The sequence below is a fragment of the Diceros bicornis genome (assembly GCF_020826845.1).
Source record: "Diceros bicornis minor isolate mBicDic1 chromosome 30 unlocalized genomic scaffold, mDicBic1.mat.cur SUPER_30_unloc_2, whole genome shotgun sequence".
Taxonomy (NCBI): domain Eukaryota; kingdom Metazoa; phylum Chordata; class Mammalia; order Perissodactyla; family Rhinocerotidae; genus Diceros; species Diceros bicornis.
In genome coordinates, this window is record NW_026690900.1 from 3647236 (window position 1) to 3669680 (window position 22445).

At 46.7% G+C, this 22445-nt stretch overlaps 2 long non-coding RNA genes across 2 annotated transcripts in view; both read right to left on the bottom strand.

Moving 5' to 3' along the window:
* Nucleotides 1-22445, bottom strand: part of LOC131402106 (uncharacterized) — a 104201-nt gene that overhangs the window by 70956 nt on the left and 10800 nt on the right. The window lies entirely within an intron of this gene.
* On the bottom strand, nt 2167-4851 carry LOC131402107 (uncharacterized). Its single transcript, XR_009218284.1, has 4 exons — nt 4789-4851; nt 4236-4305; nt 2671-2739; nt 2167-2251 (listed from the first exon to the last, which is right to left on the bottom strand). It is a non-coding gene; the product is annotated as an uncharacterized LOC131402107 (long non-coding RNA).

Here is a 22445-nt window from a genome sequence, read left to right on the forward strand (position 1 = left end):
TTTTGAACTTACACTTGGTTTTTCTAGAACTTACACTCAATGAAGTGATGATACCTACTAGAATGAGATTTGTCTTTGAATGTATATTAAAGCCGATTCCATAAATTTTTATTATGATTTTGCATCGAATTTTTTTTTTCTTGAGAAAGATTTACCCTGAGCTAACATTTGTTGCAAATATTCCTCTACTTTTTGTGTGGGTCACCATCACGGCATGACTGCTAATGAGTATTGTAGGTCCGTGCCTAGTAACTGAACCTGGGCCACCAAAGCAGAACATGCCAAACTTAACCACTTGGCCAGAGGCCAGTACGATTATTTTGCCCTCCCTCTGGGGCTTTATGGGAAACCAGGGAAAGTCTTAGGATGTCCTCGTTCACTCAGGGTGGGAAGAGCTGACCCAGTACACCCCGAGGGCCCCAGTGTCCCTGCTGGTCAGGAGGAGCTGCACTTGAGGTCTCCAGAGTGTGACGGCTCATCGCCAAATGCATGGCGGCTGAAGAGAAGAAACAGACTATTTTGGGGTACCTCCCCGAGATTCATGGCACACCTCCCTGCCGCCCTGCACTCTGATCCAAACCCTGTGCCGTGTGCTGAGGCCATCAACAGCATCCCATTTGTCCCTGATGCAGGAGGCATCATTTAGCATCACCCATTTCAGAGGATGCAACTGAATCCCAGAGAGGAGAGGGGAGCGGCCCGTCCCAGGCCTGGTCAGCAGTGGAGCTGGGATCCAGGCCCATGCTTAGCCTGAAGCTGTACTGAGCCCCTGGATTCAGTCGCTGCTGGTCCCAACACTCACTCGGCCCTAAGCTGGATGATGTCCGGTTCCTCTTTCTCTTGAAGAGCCGCATTTTGCTCGCCTTCTGGTGTGCAGGCTCCAGCTGGCATGAGACCCAGTAGCTACAGGACAGAGTGAACCTGTGAGCTGCCAGGAGCCACACCTCAGGTGCCCCTCCCAGAGCCTGCCAGCAGCTGAGTCCCAGTGCCCCATGGGTCACCACGCTACGAGTTCTGAGGCTGATTAGCGAGCCAGGCCACAGGCTCTGGTGCTGGCCATCAGACAGAGTCTACCCTGCCCTCACCCACCTCCTGTCCCCCCCACCTCTCATGGACACTGATGGGCTCCATGGCCTGGAACCAGGCCCCAAATCGCTCTTCTCGCTCCAGGTCATACGCATTTGCAGCCTGCTGGAGCAGCTGGATCCTCCTGATGACTTTGAATTTCTGGGAGGAAGGACAGGATTCAGATAGGGCTTGGGTGGGGAACCCTGCCAGGGACTTGTGGGGAGTGAGGATCTGGTCTGGGGTCTGTGCTCACTCGGGAACCCTCTTTCCTTCCCACTCCATTCAGGACTTGCCTGTTCTCACAGTTGGCTTGAATTAGTTCCTCATCCAGGAAGGTGTCCTTGATGCCAGCCCCCCCTACACTCACCAACGTGATGGGATTCCCAGCTTTGTGGATCTGACCCAAGGAATGAGGCCAGAGAATGTCTTGCTAGGGGAGCTCTGTGATATCCACTTCCCCACCCTCCCCACCCCTGCTCACCTCACATCCTTTCTGGAAGTTGGCCTGATTTCCCTGGAAGGGAGACAGCCAATGTCCATCAGAAACAGCCCCCTAAGCCCATAACTAACCCCCATCCCACCCCTTCTCAGGCTGCAGGAACATCAGGGCCCAGCAGAGGGCAGACCTTCCACAAAGAGAACTTGACACTGGGCCAGGCTCTGGGCTCCAGAGCAGGAGGGACAGGGGAGCTGAGGCCAGAGACCTTATGTAGCACACCCTCTCTGATGACAGATGGGGAGACTGGGGCCTCAGGGAGGAAGGGACAGCTGGACCACAGAAGTTCTTCCTCACTTGCAGGGGCTGATGGCACTCCCCCAGGGGCAGGGCCTGAGGGGGAGGCTGAGTGCAGCTCAGACACAGCCTCCTGCAGCTCTGCAGACAGGCAGCTCTGAGCTTCACCAGCCCAGGGAGCCTGGTGGGGGGCTTACGTGGGACGTCTATTCATGCATTGCTAAGATGGGCCTGACTCTCCAGCTCCCAGGGGTGACCATGGGGCTCTCATGAGAGAAGGTTTGCCAGGTACTGAGAGCTCAGGGCCCAGTGCAGGGCTATCGCCTCCCAAACCTCAGGATACTTCTCCCTGGCCCCACCTCCAGGCTCACTCACTTCCAGATCATCCTCCATCCCAATGTCCAGCAGCTTCAGGTGATAGAGGAACGTGCCCAGGAAGGGGACGACACCCTGTGAAATCAGGGTGGGAGTGGTGAGATGAGTCCCACATCTCAGGTGTCCCCATTGACCCTCCCCCAAATCCCTTCACCCCAGCCTCCTGCCCACCACAGACTCCCACAGAGAGCAGCCTAGGACCCTCAGCGGCCTCCCCTCAGTTGCCCCCTCCAGGACCACCCAACTTCCCCAGTCACCTCCTAGGGGCGGCTTTTGTCAAATCCCAGAGTATGTGCTCCCTGCCCCTCCCCTCTCTATTTCATCCTGGGCCCAGCCCTCCCAGGCCTCCTCCTGGTCACTTCCAGGGCAGGCATAGCAGGCTCTGGGGCTCCAGGAGCTGGGCTGGAGGAGGAGGGACCCCTCTCTTAGGGAGGCCTCAAGCCGTGAGGAGAGAGACCTCCTCCTCTGACACCCTCCCCCTCAGGCCCCCTCACCTGCTGCTGCTGTCTCTCCTGGGCTCCCTGGGGATCCATCTCTAAGGTGGCCCACACAGAGGTCACGTCCTGCAGGGTCAAGGACAGGCTTAGGGAGGCCATGCTCCCTTCCCCGTGTCTCCCAGGCCCCTGATCCTGGACCTCGGACATCTGGTGTCTATGGCTGCTCCCATTCCAGAGTGCTCTGATTCTAGATCACTCGCATTTCCAACACTCCCTCCTCTGCTCCCTCAGGCCTGCCCAGGCCCCTAAGCCTCTCTCCTTATCAGGAAAGTGTGAGGAGGACTCCCAGGCCTCCCAGGGTCCCCTGAGGACTCAGTGTCATCTGACTGTCACCAGTACTCTCCCCTCCCCCCTCAAGGAGGAGGAGCGCAAATCTCCTGCACATTCCTCTCCCCCTTGTACCTCATCACCCTTGTGAGGCCTGCACCACAGATCATCTCCCTCCATTTCCCAGATGAGGAGACCGAGGCCCACAGAGGGGCAGTGACTTGCTAAGGGGCCCACAGAGGAGACCGTCCCCACCTCCCAGCCAAAGGGCCTGGCCCCTGGCCTTCACTCCTCCTCCAGACACACCTCTGACCAAGGTCCTGTTCTCCTGACTCTCGGGGTGTGTTGAGACCCTCAGTCAGCCTGAGCCATGGATCGGGTGGCACAAGGTGTCTCGGAGTCTTATCCAAGTGGATTCTGTGTTTTCCAGCCCCCTGAGATTCTCTGACACCAGGCTGGACCTGAGGCCATGCCAAAGGCCTCAGCTCCCTAGAATCCCCTCAGGATGAACCCTGCACAGAACTCCTCCAAGGGGGAAAGGGACCCTCTTGTGCCACATCTGAGTGACAGTGGAGGGGGTGACCATGGCGCTGTGTAATGGTGACATTTGCATCCTTTTTCACTTGGAAACTTCTAATGTCCTGTCAGGAAGGTCCATTAAGGATCTGTAGGTTCCCCGATAATTCTCATTGCCATCTGGGGTGTATCTTTGTCAACAAGCCACCGGGCGAGACTCACTGGTTTGTCAGCAGTGACCACTATAGGGCTAGATCACACAGTCCCAGAGAGCGCACAGTTCTGCCCCAGATCCACCATTTGGCCCAAGGCTGGGCATCCCCTGTGTCCACAAGACCTGTGTGACCTCACAGTGCCCATCCCTGGGGCAGGCAGAGTGCCCTCCCCTGCGAGGTGCAGTGAAGACAGAAGGAGCAGCAGGGGCCTGGCTTCCTGAGGACAGGCTGGGCTGCTTTAGGAAGAAAGGAACCCCCACCCACCAGCCTGGAGGAAGAGGGCCAGCTGATGGGTCCGCATGGAAGCCAGAGACCTGCTCATTCTGCCAGCTCCTCACCTCCTGGAACAGTCCAGGCGACACCTCTGTATCCCGTGACCAAGGCGTCCTGCCCCAAACAGTCCCCACCAGCCCCTGCAGCTCATACCCCCTGCTTCCTGTCAAGCTGGACAAGACAGACCGTTATTTCTCATGGAACCTTAAATGAAAAACTTCCCAAAGCACATCCTGCCTGGTCTCTCCCCCCCTCACCTCCCCTCCTTCCAGATCTGCAGCCTCCACTCACCTCCTTGAGCAGCTTCCTGCTCTCCCGCTGGCTAGTTTTCATCAACTTTTTAAGTTTTGTCCAGTTCTTCCTGAGGAGGGAAAAAAGGAAAGAAACACTATGGAGTGGTTTGAGGGTAAATTCCTTTTGTTTGAAAACCCAGAAGATCCAGACAGCCTGGATGAGCGTTTTCACTGTGTCCTCTGAGCCCTGAGGTGTCTGCGACTGGGGAGGGGGCTCTCCTATTGTCACCTGGGGCCTCCATTCTCTTATCTTCTCAGCAGATGTGTTTTAAACAGTCTTAATTTCATGTGGACAGAGAGTTCTGTTGTTGAAAATACTTGAAAACCTTCAATTTGGTTCAAGCCAGGATCTGTCACTTAGGGAAACTGATTCCTGAAGCAGAACCACTGGCCTAAGATTTCAGAAAGACTCCAAGCCTTCCAACCATGTCAGACTCTATCGCCAGGGTTTGCTGTCTCCCAGGAGGTCCCAACTGACTGAAGGGCAATGCCAGCCCTGTGCAGGGTCTGGTCCACCCAGGTGGTACAAGCATGGAGAGAGGCTTACCCACCTGGACACCCATCTCCATGTCTCTTTTAAATGCTGAATGGAGGGGCCCTGCAGAGCCCAGAGGATCATATGGAGTGAGAAAAAGTTCCTCAGGCCTTGGCATTCCTGGGGAAGGGAAGAGAATGAGCTGTGAGAGGGAGCTGGAGCCCTGCTTCCTCTGGCTTCTGTCGCCTCATTGACGTCTCTTGTCCTGGAGGAAACAGCGGCTCAGGGAACCCAGGAAAGGCACAGCTGGAACCTGATGAGGAATACTTCCAGGAGGAGGATTTTAGCTCAAGCCAAGGAAGGAGCCCAGGAAGGGGTGAGCTTCCCACCACTGGGACCAGGAGTCAGGTCATCGAGGCACTGGCAGGAGGGGCCTAAGGATTGTGCAAGTGCTCAGAACACAGACTTCAAACACGAGAGCTGAGAAAGGAGAAGGGGCAGTTCCCCCGACTCCAGATAGGGGCTCTCAGGGCCTCCCACATCTTACCTTGGTTACCTGGATTCAGAGCTCCACCACCCTGGCCCTGTCCTGGACCATCATGCTCGGGTCCCCAATGCAGGTGGTGACGACACATTCGACCATTCTGTTAAAGTGGGTCGTGTTGGCATGGATGGTGGGTGCCAGGTGTTCATTGCCCCTGTTGTCACACTGGGACCAGATGGAGTCCAGGAAGTCGTGGGGCATCACTTTCTTGAAGAACTCCTGGGGAGGACAGGGCATGTCACCCAACCCTGGCACAGCCCAGCTCAGCGTCCGCAGCCCCCAGTCCCAGGCTGAGTCAGAGGTGAGAGCCTGAGCTCAGGAAGCTGATAATGCGGCCTGAGGCTTGTGTGAGTCCCTGGGTGTTGCCTGTGTCCCCTGAGGACACCCAGCACAGGATGACCCAGGACATGATACTGTGGCGCAGGGAAGTGGCATTTGCTCGCTGCACAGTCTCACTTCCTCCAAGCACCAGAACTCGGCTTCTGCTTGACCGTCTCTAGGGGCATCTCCCACCCATTCTGACCATCCTAGGGTCTGTCGCCTCTTTCAGTGGCACATTTCCACAAGGCAGCAACAACCACGGGCTTTGTTTGTCTGCCTTGTAGTCATGTACACATGAGGTGCTTAATTAGTGCTGAGGCTGTTGAGGCCTCCTGGGCAAATGAGTGAACTACCCAGGACAAGACAGCACTTCAGTGTGCTCCGCTCCACCAAAGCGCAGACTCTGCCCAACGTCCTCTCTGCTCCACCTCGTCCATCTGCACAGCCAGTCTGCATGGCAGCTGCTCTCAGTGTCCATCTCTACTGTCCACATGAGGACAGCAAAAACTTGGGAATTAAGAAGTCTGCTCAGGTCACATGAGGGTAAGCAGGGAAGCTGGACCGAGATCATGGGATTCTGGATCAGGAAATGGCAGGTGTGGGGCAGCTCAAGGCACAGCGAAGGCCGACCCCACCGGCCCTGAGAGCCCCGCTGCTCACCACATCCATCAGTGTCCACTGCTCTGCCACAAGCCGGGGAGGGAACTCCAAGAAGTCAGGCTTCTCCTCCCTCAGCAGGTTCTTGCTGGTCACATCCCAGGGGCAGGCGGGCTCTGGGGCTGGATCTGGCTCTGCTGTTATCTCTCCAGGTGGAGTGAGGATTCTCCCTGGAGCCAATGGTCCAGCTGGCTCCAGCTCAGGAGCTGGCACTGGGGCTGGAGCTGATGTTGGTGGTGGCTCTGGCCCTGGAGGGACTGATGGAGGTGACACTGGCTCCAGCTCTAGCACAGGTGGTGAAAGTAGTGCTGGAGCTGGATCTAGCCGTGGAGCTGGCCCTTGCTCTGGCTCTGGAGCTGGAGGGAGCTCTGGAGATGGTACTGCAGCAGGAGGAAGAAACAGTGTCACTCAAGTAGCTGACTTCCACGGTCCCTGTCAAAGTCAGGAAAGACCCCACTGCCTTTAAGGGAAACTAGACTTTGAAGATCCTTCAAATCATCTTCCCAGACTGCAGTCTTCTCACCTTCCAGATCTGCCTCAATGTGCCTTGGATACTCCAGCTGGAGCTGGAGAAAGTAGGCGTGGCTCCCCAGCTCCGAGCCAGGCAAGCTGAGATGCAGAGATGTCAGCTTCATCCTGAAGCAGGGAAAGTGCAGGGGTTCCCAGAAATCCTGCCCTGGGTCCAGGCAGGTTCCCACCAGAGAAGAGATGGCACTGGGGGAGGCAATTTGGCAACAGAGTCAGAGGCCTGTCCTTTCCCTGCACACTTCTCATGCAAGGCACCAATGCCTGCCCGTTCCCATCCTGGGGATGAGCCCCTGCTCTTCCAGCAAGTTGAACACAGAGCCTGTCGTGACTCTCTTCCTGCTGACTCTCTTCTCCTGAAGGGCCGGGACACAGCCCAGCCCAACCCTCCATGTACTTGTGCAACTGGATTGAGCAAAGGCCGGTTTTTGAGCGGGTTGCTCACAGACCTCCTGTCTTGGGCCTGGAGGTGGTGGTCAGAAGAGGTGGATATGGAGAAGAGACAGATTAACATGGGTCTGTGATGGAATGTGTCTCTTGGAGACAACTCAGCCTAGCCACCCCTCTGCTTCCCAGGGGTCCTGGCACCCATCCATAGCTCTTTGACTCCTGTCTTCCTGGAGTGGAAGCCACCAGACCTCAGCCTTCCCTTGGGAATCAAAAGATGTGTGAGACGCAAGGTTCTGACAGGCCCGCCCCAGCCACAGCCCCCATCTCTCCCTCCACACCTTGTTCTGTAGGGACAGGAAGCCCTTATTCTGGACCCAAAGACCACTCAATTTTTTAGATGGTCCTGTGCTCTGCCCTCCTGGCTGGAAAAAGGGAAGATGGCTCCAGCTATAAAGGAGGCTATCAGGACATCACTTGGGATGTACCATGGAAGACAGGACCTGCGAAAGATGTCTAATGTCACTGTCTGACTCTCAGACGACAATTGAGGCACAGCGATTGTGTCTCCTTCATTCACTGACTTTACTAAGTGTCTCCAAAAGTCCTGCATGTAGTAGGTGCTTAATCTACACACTTGAATGGATGAAGATCAACCAGACCATCCCAGACACTTGAGTGGGCCTAGGGCCTCTCTGCTGCCCCAGAGATCCTTAATTGGCTAGCCCAAGGAAAAGGATCAGGACCAGCTGCATGGAATCTCAACTCCTTGACAGGGTGCTTTCCATGTGTTTTTCCACACTCAGAAAGGCCACATCCTAGAGATCAGTGAGGCAGACTACTTTTCACGGCGAAGAGAAAAATAAACACCATGGACTACCACAGCACGTCCACAGCCCTCTCTGCAGATCCAGGCACCAGGTAAGCACCTGTCATTGCTGATCCCATTAGTCCCTACAAGATCACCATGAAATTTATCCCCCCCCCTACTTTTCAGAAGAGCAACTGAGGCTCAGAGAGATGTGGGGATTTGCCCAAGATACACAGCTGGCAGTGGGCAGAGTCACCACTGTGCTGAGAAGGGTGTGGCTACTCATCTAGTAAACAGCTGGTCCAGGACCCGGTGGGATGTGTCTAAGGCCGAGTAGTTGACCATGAAGGTGGTGAAGCTGGACGTGTTCCTACTCAGGAAAGCCGGTGACATGGACTCTGTCAGCTTCTCCATCATGCCTGCCTGGAGGGCACGCATCCTGCAGGCCTCATTTAAATTCACAGTGAACTCATCCTCACACTGGGGGAGAGGAGGAGGGACATACAGTAAGTGATATCACAGTGAACCACCAGGAGGACTGAGGTGACTTTCTACCCTCCTGTGTAGCTGGTGTGGAAGATTGGAGGTCCAGATTCTTTTGAGAGTTGGACTGTGGGGTACTCTAGTGAAAAAATTCTGGTGGCGGGGAGTCCAGGGGGTTCTCAGATTTGAGTCTTCATTCTAGTACTGCCTTGGTCATCTCAGAGTCCTGTGTGTGAAGACACCTCTGCACCCACACTCACCTCAGGGAAGCCCTGGTCATTGATGGACTGGTGCACTTGTGTTCCTTCCAGGGAGAGGGTTAACTGGAACCATCCACCAGCTCCTCGACCATCTCTTGGCTGCAGCTCTGCAGTGACAGTGCCCAGCAGTCAGGCCAGGAGGGATCAGGGGCCTGCCTGGACTTTGCCACAGGGGGAAATACCCCCACAGATCAGGCACAGAGGGGAATCTGCATAGACTCCACCAGGGAAGGAATGCCAGGACACTTTGAGGGCCCGGGATTCACATGCAGATACAGGAGGTTGGTCCCCAGCACTCACCGTCATCTTCTGCAGCCAAGATCTTGAGTATGAACATGACACACTGCCCGACTCCCACCATCTAGCTTCCTGCTCCTGCCCAGGCTGGGTCCTCCTCATCCCCAGCTTCCCTAACTCCATCTCCCACACACACACACACAATGAGTGTCAAGTGGTGTGGGGCTGTCCTTTTGGGATCACAGTTCTGGCCTGACCTAGAGTGGCCTGCCCTGGCCCACACTGTTACCTGATGGTTCCTCCTGCCAAAAGGCCACGGACATTCGAGGTGAGGGCTGAGCCAATGCCTAAAACGACTTAACATGCTCTCATTCTGGGCTTTCCGGGGGCCAGAGCCTCGGAAAGTCACGGGACAACATGAGAACATCCTGCTCTGTCGAGTGTCTCCACTCAAATGAACTGGACATGAGGCTGTGATTACAGTGTGGGTGCCAGTATCTGGCTTCTGAACAACAGAACACAGCCAAGGTGATGGGATGTCACTTCCAAGTTTTAATTACAAAATGTCTTTCACTTCCTGCTTTCTGGCTTACTTGGGTTCCCTACTTACCTCCCTCCTTCTGTTTCCATCTCTCTCTCTCTCTCGCTCGCTCGCTCTCTCTCTCTATCAAATCACCAGAACTGGGAATGCAAGTGCTGATGTTTTCAGTTGCACTATGTAGAGGCTCCATAGGAGAGAACTGAGGGAGTGTCCAGACAACAGACAGACAGGAGCTCAGACTCTCAGTCCGAATGGATCCTGCCAAAACCCATGTGCGTGATCTTGGGTGGGAATCCTCCCCCATTTGAGCCCTGTTCAGACCACAAACCTGCTTCACAGAGACTTTGAGACAGAGGCACCCAGTTAAGCCATGCCAGATGCTTGGCTCACAGAAATTATGAGATGTTATATATTTGTACTGTATAGGTGATAGGTTTTGGAGTAATTTTGTCACAGAGGAACAGAAAGTAACAGTCTACCATGTCCCAGGATCCAGCCTGATCACCCTCTTATCTCCCCTCAATCTCTTTTGTCAGGTTTCCTCCAGCCACACTGGCCACATTTCTGATCTTCTCTAGTCAAACTCGCTTCTTCATGTGAGTCTCTGCACAAGGGAGCCTTCTCCTTGACACACTAACTCTTCCCAGACATACGCAGGGGTGCTTACACTTGTCATTCTGGTCACAGCAAAGGTCTGAAATGCCTCAGAGAGGCCTTTCAGATCCTCCTAGCACAGTCACTACCATCACAGATCTCACATCCAGAAGAGCATTACATGATTTCCTCCTCCTTCCTCCCATTGAGATCAAATAAGTGCACGGGGAAGGGCTGTCTGCTTTGGCTGATGCAGAGGCAACTCCTTCTGGTTATACCAGGAACACGACTGTCTCTTCCAGGCCGAATTTTTCCCACCACGAGTCTATTGTTTAAGGAAACCGTCATTCCCTCTCTTTTATGGGTCTGGTTTCCCCAAGAACACAGTGAACCATCCCCTCTCCCTGTGCTGCATCACCATAAACACGCAGCCAGAAAATAAGCACCAGGTTAAAACACCACCAGACCCTGAATTCAGTCACTGCTGAGACACTCCCATCAATGTTGTCATTCAATCGTGACTCCTGAGGACAACTTTCCCCTGAGATCCAGTCACAGCCTGTCCTCAGCTTCTTACAGTAACACTGGGATTTCCTCAGAGTCCTCCCAACCCCCTCAAGAAACACTCTGAAATGTTCTCTGTATTAATTTTCAGGGACTGGGGACATTGGTAGATGTAATTTGAGTGTGTATGTGCAGTAGTTTCTACGCAGGTATTCTATTTTTCAGACACAGATAAAATAGTGTGGCTACTCAATGCACCAAGAAAATTAATAACTTATCAAATTTTTTCATGATGTGCAGTCTTTAGAGAGTAGATGTCGTGGTTAAGAGCACAGAGTATGGAGCTAACTCCTCATGTCCAAATTCCAGCTCAATCCCTTACTAGATATTTGTATTGACTGAGTTATTTACTTGATTGGTGCCTCAGTTTCTTCATCACTCAGTTGGCAAAAATGATCAGCATACCTACTTTGTAGGTTTATGGAGAGTATTAAAGGAGTTAATATTTGAAAAATGCTTGGAACGCCTAGTGTATTGCCAGTGCTGTACCTATATATTAGAAATAAAATTTAGAAATTCTTGTGACACTGCCTGTGAGCCCCAGAGTGTGAGACTGTTGCCTGGAGGTATGTAGAATGCACTCCACGACATACGATGAATAAATGAGTGAACAACATTGGCGAATGCATTACCAATGTCACCTATGTCACCCTACAGGCATTCCCAAGCCAAACCACAGGCAGACATTCCTGCTCTGTCCTGCATCACAGTCCCTGGAGGAATCACTGGGGCTTCTTGGACCCTGGTAACCGTGCCCACTAAAGGTTCTTTTCTGTCAGCAAACCCCAGTCTTTGTCCAATTGCTGCAGCTCACAGAGTCTGCGCTCTGATCCTTGTCTTCACTCGAGGGAGAAGTGCCATCCCCAGAGCTGGACACACGCAGAGCCTGAGCCTTGGAGAAAATGATTCCCTGGCCCTGGGGCAGGTAGAAGAGTACAGAGACAGAGTGGGATTTGGGGAAAATCCTCCAGGTGTTGTCAGAAGAGATTGAGGCAGGGGATGTGTCAGCAAGAACTAGTCTGGTTGGTGGGCCTTGGTGGTTAAATAGTAGGGGGGCTGAGAAGTTTCCTAGGTTCTAGCATAATACAACCAATATGACGATCATGAAATCAGAATCAGCCTAATTAAGGCCAAATCAACACAATGTCAGCTGTTCCCTGACTCTCTAATCCAGTAGTGACTTATAATAAGGGTATTCGTGTTCTATCATCTCCTTTTCATTGATTGGCTAGAGTAATTATTCTTTACATAGCCTGTCTATTTTTACATAGTAAAGAAAAAGTGAGTTTTAAAACAATCCTCCTTGGCAAAGTCTCCCTAACATATTGAATTAATAACAGAAGCCAGGACAGGAAATTCACTACATATCTTGAGCTTTAGTCTCTGGTTTTAGATCTTCCTAACTGGTAAATTACCTTGACTTCTGCCTTCTTTCTTGAGATTAGTCCAATTAGGACTAAGTAGGAGTGCAACCTCTTGCCATGTGAAAAGTGGTGGGACTCTAGGAAGAGGTTTGTTTCATTCTGTCAGTTTGTGTGTGTGTGTGTGTGTGTGTGTGTGTGTATGACAGTTTTTGCTGCATCTTGCAGTGTGGGCCATTTTAGACGCCTTTCCTAGGGAAAAAATTTCCCTAACCACTTTCTCTGGAATTTATTTTCACCGATGGCTTCATCGGCACTGTCCTATAGTAACATTAAGCACTCTATATTATAGAATTTAATTTTTTTCTTAGTAGCCACATTTTAAAAAATGAAAGCAAACAAGTGAAACTAATTTTAATAGTATATTTTAACCCACTATAACCAAGATAACATCAATGTGGGTGCAGTCTATACAAAACTTAATAATGAGAGAGTTTACATTGTTTTCCTGGGTTTCATAAGCCCAGTGTGTACTTCCCACTTACAGCACAATCTCCATTTGTAAGTTGAGTTTTTCCAGACATACGTTCTCTTTACTGAGATTTAATGTTCACAGTTGTCAAATAAGAGTCACTAGGAGCGAGGTGGATGATAATTTCACAAGTGACTTAAGCTCGAATGGAGCTATGAACACCAACTGGTCAATGGGCTTATCAAATGAATAGTCATATAGTACAGAAGAATGGTATGATTTGGGATTTAGAAAAAGACTGGGAACAGTGTGTCCTGACAGGGAGCACCAGGGATTTTGTTGTTGAGAGAGACAAGGACAAAATGAGAATAAAGTCATACTCATAAGTGTCTAACAACATGGGGGAGAAGAAATGACCTGCCGTAGTCCTGAGTTTTGACCTAGAGCTTTCTGTTCTTGACCCAAATCTCTTTGATGACGTCCCAGGACACAGGTCAGATTAATCCCCACAGGGAGAGAGGGAGGGTAGAAGTACAAGGCATCTGACATAATTGTCCTGGGAAGGCAGGCTTCATTTATCACTCTGATCCACATTCCCAATTTATAGGGTAAGAGGAAAAGAAGTATGATGGTCAAATCATCACAGAAGAAGCGACATGATTGTGGACATCAATCCAACCCAAAGCCTGGTTTGAGCATCTCCATCCCTTTGAGGATGTCCAGTTACATATTCAAAAGGCCAGTTACTAGAATCACATACCATCCTGGCAATGAGGTCAGATGCCATCAATGGGAGGAAACCTTGGAGCAGCCCCAACAACTCTGCTGGCAGAAGAGACTGCAAGGTCTCCAGGCCTGCAGAGTGCAGGGGAACCGTTAAGTCCTTTGGACCTTGCCAAAGCCCTGCTGAATCTTGCACCTAGTTGCACAGGTGCATCCCTGCCAGGTGTGCTCACAGGTGGTCCGAACCCCAATCCCATGCCCACCCCTGCCTGGTCTTCAGATTCAGCAGAGACGATCCCAGGAATTGGTCTGTACATCCCACAGCTCCTTTGCAAACAACTTATGATGACTCAGGAAGATATCAGGAAACAGGAAGAGAAAGTGAAGACGGCAAGAGAGAGACTGGCGGTAGCACTGATGCAGACAGACTGGCTAACGAGGCAGGGAGAGTGAGGGGCCAAGAAGGACGTCCCGACAAACACGATGATAGAGACAAGACGGGGCAGATGACATGGAGCTCACACTAAATCAATGCCTCTGCAGGAGTCATTAGGTTTTCTTGGTTTGAGCTCTTAAAACTTTAATATATACCAATACTTTTCTTTTCATTGATTCCTTTGCATGACAGAGAAGATATGGACAGTGATCCTTCTGAGGTGGGAGATTGAGTTTCAGGTGAGGAGAGAAAGGAGATCTTTCCTTCCTTTACTTTCCTGAGTGTTATGTATTTGTATTTTAAGATCAACAGAGAGTTATCACAGTCAGGGGATTCTTTAGAGTTTTGCCCTCACAGTCACAAAGAAAACATACCTCATCCAAATGGATTGTCCTTTTTGTGTAATGTTGCAATAGATTCCAAGATAACATTTCACTAAAGAGCTGTTATATCTGTCTTCTCAAAAAAGACACCTACTTCTGGGTCTCTATTTTTCTGGTATTTGTTGTATGTTGAATCACTAGTTGCATACAATGAAATACTGGTTTTTCATTTTTTTAGATTTATATACGTTGGAAATTTGATTCATGAAAATTGATATGCCATTGCGGTATCATGCTGTCAGGAGAAGGACTGTTTTCAGCATCACAAGTCTCAAAATAAGCCAGTGTGTTGGGATTTGTCTATTTGTCTGATCGAGTATGTTGCACTCTTCAAATCCTCTTTATCATTACTTACTTTTGTCCCACAGATTTATCAGTTTCTGAGAGCAATGTGTTAAACAATAATAGAGTATCTTAGTATTTATATCTTCCCTAAAAAATGAGTTATTTTTTACCTAAATCTTCTCTCCTGTATTCTTCCATGTGGTAATCATCTGAAATTTTAATTCAAATGTGTTTTTAATGTCTTGTTTTAAAACTAATACTAAATTAGACAGACGGTTTTTTCCTTTCCTAGTGACTTCTGTTATGTTTTCCTGGGTTCACATTTCTTCTTCCTGATGTACATTCTTTACCAGTTCTTTAGCTGCAGGACTGTGGGAGGTCAACATTGAGTCTGTTTGTAAGTCAGAAAACGTCTTTCTTTCTTTGAAACATAGTGTGAATATGTGGTTAATTTAGCTTTGTAGTAATTCTTTTCCTTCTGTGTCAAGTTATTTAATATTTCTGAGCCTCCACATCTTTACCTCAAAATGGGAATAAAACCCTAAATATTGTGACTGTAACTGAGATAATACACGCAGAGCTTGCCAGTCATGTTGTTTAGGAGAAATTAAATAGTCAATAATGATAACGATTATTAACCATTATAATGATATTATAATAATGTAATATATAATAATATATTAATGCATAACAATTATACATTAATTTATAATTATAATGTACAGTGTATAATGTATGCAATGAATAATAATATATTAATATTATTAATCATTATAATCTTCAGAGTGTGCATTCTCAGAGAAGCACTGCTTAAGATTGAGAATGTGAAGCTCACACACAAAAAGTCTGAAAGAGTGCCATGACTGTGACTTTAATTCTCAGCCCTTGGATATCTTCAGCTGTGGTCGTCGGCACAGTGTGTACAGATAATGTAATCTGTTCCCACAGACCCACGGCAGAACAGCGCAGCCTGCCTCATGCCTGGGATGCTCTGGGCTGCTTGTTGGGGAGCCTCTGCTGTGAGGCTAGTTGGACTCTGTACAGAGAAAGATGAAAAAAGACTCTTTCTTTTCCCTCAGATTTCTCCCGCCCAGTATTATTCACTTTTACATCCAGAGCAGATACTCTCTTCCCAGAGCCTTGGTGTTTCTCTGGGATTCAAGCTTCCCAGACATCTAGTCATTTCAGCTCCCAAGGCCCAAGGTGACTGCAGAGCCATGTCTCACCCACTTCTCTCATCTTGGCCTGTTTCCGATCATGTATGACCCATGAGTGGGGAAAGGAGCCATCGAGGGAGATTGATCTGGAAGTCCTGGTGAATCTGAGCTTCAGAGAATGAAACAGAAAAGGGGAACCTGAGACTGCCAGAGCTTCAGTTGGGGAGGAATATGGAGGAACCGAGAGGGGTGTGATGGCTGCACAGAGTGAAGGGGAGGGAGGTTCCAAAGTTTCCTAAGAAGAGAAACCTTGCACTGAAGTGGGGATACGATTTTACATGATGGCAATGTCTGTGTTGGTTTCACCAATTCTGGTGTCCCTGAGGGATGAACTAGTGTGACACCACAGGACAGAATTTGCAGTCACTTTCAGGACTTAAGGAAGGTGAAACCTTTCAGCTTAGTCCCCTGTGAGCCAGTCAGGGGCCAAGTCTAGAAAGGCTCGGAGTCTGTGTCCGTCTGATATGGTTTCGTTCTGTTACAGCCAAGCTCCTCTGGACCACAGCTGGGAAAAAGGGACCTCAGATCTAGTCATTGCAGCTTCCGTAGGTTGCCATGAGGCAGGTAATAGCCCAGGCGTTGTCACTGGAGATCATAGTCACCCTCCTTCTTCCGCCGGCAGACAGTGACTTGTGAGGTGAGGAGAGCGCATCAGAATGGTCCAGTCAGCTCCCCAGTATGGGAGACTCCAGGGGAAGGAGATACCAAAGCCACAGAGACTCGATGCATCCTGTGTCCCCCTCTTCCTTTTGTCCACTTAATTTTCACCCTCGGTCCTTCATTTCCTTTCCTTTTCCCTCTTTCCTCTCTCTCTCCCTCTCTTTCCCCTACATGTTCTAGGTTAATTGAGGTATTAACGACATATAGTAAACTGCATATTTTTAAAGTGAACAATTTGATACATTTTGATTATAACTTATTGAACCATCACCTCAATCAAGAAAAGGAACGCCCATCCTCCCCAAATTTCCTCATGGTCATTTTAATTTCTCTTTCCCTGCCGTTTGCAAACACATTCTCATTCCCAGGCAACCAGTGATCCGGTATATGTCCCTATATATTTTCCTGTATTTTCCAAGGATTTTTATAAATGGGATCATACACTATGTACTCATTTTTTACTGGCTTCTTTCACTCAGGATAATTATTTTGAGATTTATGCTTGTCATTGCATGTGCTATGAATTCATTCCTATCCCCAACGCTTCCCTGGCAGCACTGTGCACACACCTGAGTGCTTCCCAGGTTGGAGTGAGACCAAATAGTACTGCTGCATCCCCAAAAGTAGGAATGCATCTTGGTGCAACTCTGGGAGGGGTTGGCGGGAGCCCTGGAACCTCAAATGAATGTTTTCCTTGATGATTGGAAAGCCCACCATGCCACTGCAGTCCCAATGATTGGCCAATCCTGAGAACCCATGAAGAAGTCCCACCCACCAAGCACAGAGGCTGGCATGAGCATAAGAAAAGGCAGCAGCAGATATATGCACACAAGCAAATGCTTTGCCAGATGGCACAAATACCCAGAGTAGTGCTGCGGTGTTACAACTGGGTACGTGCCTCCTTGTGGTGGCAGCTCTGAGCCTAGTGTGAATGCTTTCCCAGCGGATGGGAACACCCATTGTATACACGCAATTTCCAGCATATGGAGTGGGATCAGAAACACAGCTCATGCTTTCCCCACAGCGGTAGCAGGTGGCATCTGCGACCTGATACTACCACAAATACGCAGGCAAAAGATTAGTTCATCAAACACCATAAGAAACTACAGTAACAATTCAGAGCAGAAGGAAATGACAAATCTTCAGAAAGGAACCTTGAAGTCACAGAAATTTACAATCTAAATGACAGAGAATTCAAAATAACTGTCATTAAAGAAACTCACCAAGTTACAAGAATGTTCAGACAGTTCGATGAACTCAGGAATAAAATTAATGAGGAAAAGGAATACTTCATCAAAGAGACTGAAACTAATTAAATAAAAAGACAAGTAGAAATTCTGGATATGAAGAACATAATTAATGAGATAAAAAAGAATCTAGAATCCTTAAAAAACAGAGCTGATATTATGGATGAAAGAAATAGTGATTTAGAGGATAGAAATATAGAAATGCTTCCAGTGGATGAGGAGAGAGGACTCAGATTTTTAAAAAATGAAGGAATTCTTGGAGAAATATATGAGTCAATTATAAAAGCAACCTAAGAATTATACGTATCCCAGAGGGAGAAAAGAAGGAGAAAGGAGCAGAGAGCTTGTTCAAAGAAATAATAGATGAGAACTTCCTAAACCTGGGGAAGAACAGGACTTACAAATACATGAAGCCAACAGACCGCCTAATTACATCAATGCTAACAGACTTTTTCCAAAGCATATAATAGTAAAATTGGCAAAAGCCAATGACAAAGAAAAAATATTAAGGGAAGCAAGACAGAAGAAAATGACCTACAAAGGAACCCCTATCAGGCTTTCAGCATATTTCTTGGCAGAAACTTTACAGGCAAGGAAAGAATGGAATGATATATTAAAAATACTGAAAGACAAAAACTTTCAGCCAAGAATACTCTATCCAGTGAAATGATCCTTATGATACAATGGAGAAATGAAAGTTTTCCCAGATAAACAAAGGCTGAGGGAGTTCATCGCCACTAGATCTCTCATACAAACAATGATCAAGAACACCCTCATACCTGAAACAAAAAGAAGGCAAATGTCTGCAAAGCTTTGAGCAAAGAGATAAATAGAAAGACAAAATCAGAAAGCTACAGCTCTGTTTCACAACAGGGTAGCAAATACTTAATTATAACTTAAAAGAGGAAGGGAAGGAAAGCATCAAAAGTAACTATAAACACTTCAGCTTAGTCACAAATGCACAACACAAAATTGAATAACTTGTGACAACAATAACTCAGAAGGAGAAGAGGAAAGGGATGGAACCTGCTTAGGCTAATGGAGATAAGAGGCTCTCAGAAGATGGACTATGTCATCTATGAGATCTTCATACAAACCTCACAGTAACCAGCAAACAAAGAATCAGAGCGGAGCCATAGATCATAAAAAAAGAGAACACCTCCACAGAAAACCCCCAAAATGAAATGGTAGTCAGAAACACAAAGGAAGAGAAACAATGGAAATATAGATTAGGTGGGATTAAGCCCTCATGTATCTATAATCACTCTAAATGTAAATTGATTGAATTCTCCAATCAACAGACACAGAGTGCTGGGGTGGATTAGAAAACAAGACCCAACAATACTCTGCCTCCAGGAAACACATCTCAGCACTAAAAACAAACAGGCTGAGGATGAATGGATTGGACACAATACTGCAAGCAAATGGCAAATAAAAGAAAGTAGGTGTTTCCATACTTATATCAGACAAAGCAGACTTCAAGATAAAAAAGACTATGAGAGACAAAGAGGGGCAGTATATAATGATAATGGGGACTTTCCACCAAGAGGACATAACACTTATAAAGATATATGCACCTAACACAGCAGCACAAAAGAATATATAGCAACTATCAATAGACCTAAAGGGAGAAATTAACAGCAACACAACAATAGCAGGGGACCTGAACACCCCACTTACATCATGGATAGATCATGCATAGAAAGGCAACAAGTAAATAGTGGAATTAAATGAAACATATGATCAGATGAACTTAATTGATATATATAGAGCATACCCTCCCAAAAAAGCGGAATACACATTCTTCTTAAGTGCACATGGAACCTTCTAAAAGATATACCATATGTTGTGAAACAAGGCAAGCCTGAATAAATTTAAGATTGAAATCATATCAAGCTTCTTTTCTCACCACAATGATATGACACTAGAAATCAACTACAACACAAAAGATGGGGAAGTTACAAATATGTGGAAACTAAAGAACACAAGACTGAAGAACCATTGGATCAATGAACCAATCAAAGGAGAAATCAAAAAATACCTGAAGACAAATGAAAATGAAAAGACAACAAAACATCTCTTATGGGATGCAGCAAAAGCAGTTCTAAGAAGGAAATTCATAGCAATACAAGTGCACCTCAACAAACAAGAAAAATACCAAATAAGTAACCTTAAACCACACCTAAAAGAACCAGAAAATGAAGAACAAATGAAACCCAAAGTCAACAGAATGAGGGAAATAATAAAAATTAGAGCAGAAATAAATGAAATAGCTAAAAAAACAGTAGAAAGGATCAATGAAACAAAGAGCTGGTTCTTTGTGAAGATTGAAACAAAACTGACAAACTCTTAGCCAGACTCACTAAGAAAAAAAGAGAGAAGGCTCAAAGACATAAAATTAGAAATGAAAGAGGAGAAATTACAACAGATACCACAGAAATCCAAAGGACAATAAAAGAATATACTGAACAACTTACATGCCACCAAATTGGATAATCTAAAAGAAATAGATAAATTATTAGATTCATACAACCTCCCAAAACTGATTCAAGAAGAAATAGAGAAAATGAATAGACCAATCACAAGTAAAGAGATCGAAATGGTCATCAAAACCTTCCCAAAAAACAAAAGTCCAGGACCAGATGTCTTCTCTGGAGAATTCTACCAAATACTCAAACAAGATTTAATACCTATGCTTCTCAAACTATTCCAAAGAGTTGAAGAAGATGGAACACTTCCTAATTCATTCTATGAGGCCAACATCACCCTGAGACCAAAAGCAGGCAAGGATAGCACAAAGAAGGAATATTACAGGCCGATATCGCTGATGAACACAGATGCAAAAATCCTCAACTAAATATCAACAAATGGAACACAGCAATATATTAAAAGGATCATATACCATGATCAAGTGGAATTTATGCCAGGGATGCAGAGATGGTTCAACATCTGCAAATCAATCAATGTGATACACCACATTAATAAAATGAGGAATAAAAATCACATGATCCTCTCCACAGATGCAGAGAAAGGATTTGACAAGATCCAAAATCCATTTATGATAAAAACTCTCAATAAAATAGATATAGAAGGAAAGTACCCCAACACAATAAAGGCCATATATCAGAAACCCACAGCCAACATCATAATTAATGGTGAAAAACTTAAAGCCATTCCTCTAAGAACAGGAAGAAGACAAATGTGCCCACTCTCGCCACTCCCATTCAACATAGTACTGGAGGTTTTGGCCAGAGCAATTAGGCTGTAAAAAGAAATAAAAGGAATAAAAATTGGAAAGGAAGAAATGAAACTCTTGCTGTTTGCAGATGACATGATTGTAAATATAGAAAACCCTAAACAATCCATCAGAAAACTATTAGAAGTAATCAACAACTACAGCAAAGTTATAGCGTACAAAATCAACTTACAAAAATCAGTTGCATTTCTATACTCTAATAATGAACTAACAGAAAGAGAACTCAAAAATACAATCCCATTTACAATTGCAACATAAAAAAAAAAGTGTCTAGGGATAAATTTAACCAAAGAGGTTAAAGAACTATACAATGAAAACTATAAGACTTTATTGAAAGAAATCAATGATGACCTGAAGTAATGGGAAGATATTCCATGCACATGGATTGGAAGAATAAACATAGTTAAAATGTCCACATTACCTAAAGTAATCTACAGATTCAAAGCAATCCCAATCAGAATTCCAATGACATTCTTCATAGAAAGAGAACACAGAATCCTAAAATATATATGGAATAACAAAAGACCTCGAACAGCCAAAGAAATCCTGAGAGGAAAGAACAAAGCTGGAGGCATCACAATCCTAACTTGAAAATATATTACACAGCTATAGTAATCAAAATGGCATGGTACTGGCACAAAAACAGACTCATAGATCAATGGAGCAGAACTGAAAGCCCAGGAAAAAAACCACACATCTGTGGTCAGTTAATCTCTGACAAAGGAGCCAAGATCATACAATGGAGGAAAAAAAAGTCTTTTCAATAAATGCTGTTGGGAAAACTAGACACCCACATGCAAATGAATGAAAGTAGATCATTATCTTCCACCATACACAAAAATTAACTCGAAATGGATAAAAGACTTGAATCTAACAATTGAAACCATAAAACTCCTAGAAGAAAATATACGCAGTACAGTCTTTGACATTGGTCTTAGCTGCACCCTTCCCAATACTATGTCTACTCAGGCAAGGGTAAGAAAAGGAAAAATATACAAATGGGACTACATGAGACTAAAAGGCTTCTGCAAGGCAAAGAAAACGATGAACAAAACAAAAAGACAGGGCCAGCCCCGTGGCTTAGTGGTTAAGTGCACGAGCTCCACTACTGGCGGCCCAGGTTCGGATCCCAGACGCGCACAGACGCACCGCTTGTCCGGCCAAACTCAGGCAGTGTCCCACATACAGCAACTAGAAGGATGTGCAAGTATGACGTACAACTATCAACTGGGACTTTGGGGAAAAAAAAAAAGGAGGAGGATTAGCAATAGATGTTAGCTCAGAGCCGGTCTTCCTCAGAAAAAAAGAGGAGGATTAGCACGGATGTTAGCTCAGGGCTGATCTTCCTCAAAAAAAAAATAAGAAAAAGCAACCCACGAACTGGGAGAAAATATTTGCAAATCATATATCTGACAAGTGGTTAATCTCCAAAATATATAAAGAACTCACACACCCAACAACAGTAAAAAAGATAATCCAATCTAAAAATGGGCAGAGGATATGTACAGACATTTTTCCAAAGAAGATATACAGAGGCCCAACAGGCACATGAAAAGATGTATAACATCATTAATTATTAGGGATATTCAAATCAAAACTACAATGAGAGATCACCTTACACCTGTCAGAATGGCTATAACTCCCAAGACAAAAAATAACAAATGTTGGAGAGGATAAGGAGAAAAGAGCACCCTCACACACTGCTGGTGGGAATGTAAACTGGTGCAGCCACCAGGGAAAACAGTATGGAGATTTCTCAAAAAATTAAA